General features: G+C 39.7%; 1 pseudogene across 1 annotated transcript; it reads left to right on the top strand.

Annotated features, from left to right (window-relative positions):
* Positions 1 to 743: 743 nt before the first annotated feature.
* LOC103261548 lies at positions 744 to 1,419 on the top strand (annotated as a pseudogene). The gene has a single exon (XR_002482029.1). The product of XR_002482029.1 is annotated as a 60S ribosomal protein L9 pseudogene (transcript).
* Positions 1,420 to 4,805: the final 3,386 nt, after the last annotated feature.

Below are 4,805 nucleotides of genomic sequence, written 5' to 3'. Positions count from 1 at the left end.
CATATGACCCTGCAATCCCCCTACTGGGAATATACCCTGAAGAACACAAATCACTCTATAAAAAAGATACCTGCACACATATGTTTATTGCAGCATTTTTCACAATAGCAAGAACCTGGAAACAACCATGCTGCCCATCAAAAGAGGATTGGATTTAAAAAATGTGGTATATATACACGATGGAATACTACGCAGCCATAAAAAAAGAACAAAATCATGAATTTCGCAGCAACCTGGATGGGACTAGAGTCTATAATACTTAGTGACCTCTCACAGAAACAAAGATCAGAATATCACATGTTCTCACTCATATAATGGATCTTGAACATGCAATGTAATACTATAAGAAAATGACTGATGGTACTGGGAAACTATAGGGGGAGGGGGATGGGATTAACAGTAGCAAATATCTGTCTGGGGCTGGGAAAACACCTCTTATCAAAAGGGTGCCTGAATGAAACGTAATTGTACACCTAACCCTTAACTGTAGTACCCCACAAAACCATAATAAAAAATACTGATAATTATTAAAAAAAAAAGGGGGGGAAAAAAGAGCAAAGCAAGCATGTGTAGAGAAATCCTACATTCGACAGAAACTAATACTATCAGAAGAATTAATATAGCCCCAGATAAACATAGCCCATATGCTTTTTCTGTTATTTATTCTTTCATTCTCTTATGTAGCTGATAACATTCTAGGCACTAAAAATATAATTGCCCTGTTTGCCACATCTACTGTGAGAATGAAGACCATTCTCAGCAATCAGACTGTCGACATCCCGGAAAATGTCAACATCACCCTGAAGGGACACATAGTTATCGTGAAGGGTTCCAGAGGAACCCTGTGGAGGGACTTCAATCACATCAATGTAGAACTCAGTCTCCTTGGGAAGAAAAAGAAGAGGCTCTGGGTTGACAAGTAGTGGGGAAATAGAAAGGAACTGGCCACTGTCCGTATTATTTGCAGTCATGTACAGAACATGATCAAGGGTGTTACACTGGGCTTCCGTTACAAGATGAGATCTGTGTATGCTCACTTCCCTATCAACATCGTTATCCAGGAGAATGGGTCTCTTGTGGAATTCAGAATTTCTTGGGCGAAAAATACATCCGCAAGGTTCGGATGAGGCCAGGTGCTGCTTATTCTGTATCTCAAGCCCAGAAAGATGAATTAGTTCTTGAAGGAAATGACATTGAGCTTGTTTCAAATTCAGCTGCTTTGATTCAGCAAGCCACAACAGTTAAACACAAGGATATCAGAAAATATTTGGATGGTATCTATGTCTCTGAGAAAGGAACAGTTCAGCAGGTTGATGAATAAGTTCTAAGAGTTGTCCAGCTGCAGAAACAAGATGCCAGATGATTTCTAAGACCTGTTTGTCACATTTTACTGATGCAATAAAGGACCTGTTGATTTGAAATAAATAAATAAAATTTAAAAATATAAGTATGAACAAAACATAAGCTCTGCCCTCAATGAGCTCTAGTCTAGTATATCAGGGTTCTATTATAAAAAGAAACAACAAAACACACATCTTTTGGAGTTAAACATCTCTTTATCTTCTTTCTCCTGTCTAAATATCTGTGCTTCCATATCAAAAGCAGGAAAACAAGAGAGAAGCATTTGAGATTTCTGACTTAGAGACCTTGGGAATCAAGTGAGAATTCTAATTCCTTACCTCAAGTCTCATAAGTTGGCTGATCCAGTTCTGTAAAGTTTTAGGGTTCACTGTTTAGTGAAAGAGAATCACCATCCTACTCACCACCAGTCATGATGACATGAGCTGAGAAGGCCCATATGCCCCATACCTCCCTCCTAGGCCCTGGATTTGATTGCCACAAGTATCTTTGCAGCAGCCTTGCACAGGTCAGAACAGAGTCACTAATGTAAACAAAACAAATTTCAAACTCAGAAACCTCTTCCCACTTCCGTAACTCTCCTGTTTAACCTTACTGGTATGGGGCTTTTCTACAAATGTTTTATATTGTGCACTAACCTGGCCATTGTCATTACTGTGCCTGACCACAATGGCTGCTCAAGTTCATGAGGCTGCCTGCCACCTGTTCCTTTAGCCCTGGTTGAGCTGAGCAAGGCACTTCTAGGTCCACAGGAAGGTCATCTGGGTTCCACTTTTTCATTCATCATACAGTAAATGAACATCTGCTATGTACCTAAAACTAGTACAGACATCAAAAGTCTGCCAGGGAACACAACACACAGTAAATAGTCCTTATCTTTGTGGAATGCATATGGGTAGAGAGAAATAGCTAATACACAACCAAAGAAAATCACAGAGTGAGTACATAATGATTTGTTACATAGAGAAAAATCAAGGAGGGGAGAAAGTTAAGATTTTAATATGGGTGGTCAGGGAAGCCTTCCCTGAATTTTGAGCCAAAGCCTGAGAAGCAGGGCAAACACACTGAGCAGATGCCCACATCTCCAATGCCAGCTCTCTCGCCGCTTCTGCCTCCACACAGCAACACAGCTAAGAGTGAACACTCACGGAACCCATCTGATGTGGCAAGCACTTTCTATATTTGAACTCAGTACATTCTCACAAGCCTATGGGTCACCTTGATTAATGAGAACCCAAGAATAAACTGAAGAAGAGAAAGTTTAACTGACTTGCTGAAGTGGGTTCTACCACTACAGTAAACAGTAGAGCAGAGAGAGAAGCCCAGAAATTTCCAGTTCCAAAGTTCATGCTCCATATGCCACCCTGCTGTAAAGGTTTTGACTTGACTAGCTGCTTCCTGTGTTCCTCACACCTTATCTCGCAGCATCACCTAATTTCTTCTCAGTTATTCCATTCATTAAATCTCAATAGTCATTTACTACCTCCTGGTAGGAAAGAGAACTGTCATCTGGCAGAACAGTGGGGAAGGAAAACACCCAGATTCCAACAACTTCAGAGTAATGTCCACAACGTGACAGAAAACTGGAATAAGGAAGCTAACAACAAAAACAATGAGCTATTTTATATTTGTGTGTTCACTGACCACTTTCTACGTTCCAGGCACTGTGCTAAGTGCTTGATATGGGTCTGCCCACAGTACTTGTGAGGCATGGGATTTTAAATATATTACCTCATTTAATATTTTAATCCTCAGTATCCTAGTAAAATAACTTGCCCATGGCCTCAAAAACTACAAACCTGAAGCCTCATTGTACTAGCAGTATGCTATAACCTAGGAGCTGGCGAACTTGTCCTGTCAAGGGCTCTCGAGGTCACTGATCCTTGTCCTTACCATTCAACTCCTTGCAGCAGGAAAGGAGCCATTCACACTATGTAAATAAACAGGTGTGGCTGTGTTCCAATAAAATTTGTTTGTTAAGAAAAATGCAGTAGGCTAGATTTGGCTCATGAGTCATATAGAGTGAGAAAGAACTTTTATCTAAGAAATGCGATAATTATCAGGCCCAGAGGGACGCTGAAATGAGATCACTGCCCATTCTGCTTCCCTCTTTGTGTTATGTGTGCATCTCTTGAAACTGCTTGCTAGTGCCACAAGTGGTTATAAATTAACCTAATAATTCCTTCCATGAAATTATAATCGACATCCAATAGCCTAAATAATGTATAGCCAATCACTAATCAAAGCTATTTCTGTAAACTAATGAGAATTCCTGACAAGCAATTTTGTATCAGCCTGTCCCCCTTTTATTGCCTTTAACATCCACTTGTACCTGCTACTAACTGGAGTATGCATTCGGGACAACTTGAATCTATGACCCCAGGTGGCAATCCTCAAGCCTAGCCCAAATAAGCTCTCTACTTATATTAATTTTGCCTCAGCTTCTTCCTTTTAGGTTGACAATAGTCTGCTGATCCCTGCTATAAACAGAATAAAGGAGAACACTTTCCTTCTCAGTCAGCACAGGCAGCTTTATTAGGTAACAATGATTTATTTTTCAGGTGTCCTTGTATTGACATATGGTTTAAAGAAACATTAAGCCATATGAAATAATATCTACTTCTTTGCAAATTTCTTAGAGAGTATCACATTCTTCAAAACCTGACACATATATCACAGAGATCAAGAAGTTTCTCCACTATGAAACTGTACCTTTCAACATCTGGCATAATGCAGATTTCAGTGGCAGGGAAGAGAAATGCATGCTGTCTCCATCATAGGGGCAGGTCAAGGCCTCATTTTGAGCATGGAAATCAAGCCAACGAGAAAATACATACTTTTCTAACCTCCAGAGAGATGATACCAGAGTTCAGCTCGCTCTGGATTGGTGAAGGAAACTCTGTGCTATTGACTGGAGACCTCCACACAGTTCACAAAGGAGCCAGTGCAAACCCTGACACTTGACAATTTCATAACCTGGAGAGCCAAAAGCCAAATACAGGCTGCCAAATGTGTAGTTTAGGTCAGTACTAAAACGCATTTTCAAAGCATGTTTGAGAAACATTACTGTTGCCTCAGAGGACTGAGGGAATCTGGTATACACAGACACCATCTTTCAATTACAGACTGATGAAATCCCCAGTTTTAATCAAGATTTTGACAAACTGCTCAGCATGCAGCACTTAAATAACTAGAATCACATGCATTTCTTTTTACCCTTTTGTGAGTCATGTTCAAAGATAATTTAATCAAAATTCAAACCAACAATTCCTGTCCTTTTGAATTTCAATAACAAAATGTTTGTAACTGTGTTGTCTGAGAACTTTGTGAGGAGGTGGTCATTGTGTAATAAATAGTACGAAATCCTTTGAGGCTTACTCAGAAGCTTTTCAATAACAAAAGGACATTTCCCATTCAAATTTATAGCAACTTGAAAGAATGACATT

This window comes from Carlito syrichta, unplaced genomic scaffold (assembly GCF_000164805.1).
Source record: "Carlito syrichta isolate Samal-C Ts95f unplaced genomic scaffold, Tarsius_syrichta-2.0.1 Scaffold303738, whole genome shotgun sequence".
Classification (NCBI taxonomy): Eukaryota; Metazoa; Chordata; class Mammalia; order Primates; family Tarsiidae; genus Carlito; species Carlito syrichta.
Note: the sequence above shows the minus strand (reverse complement) of the source record. Positions and strands in the feature narration are given on the sequence as shown.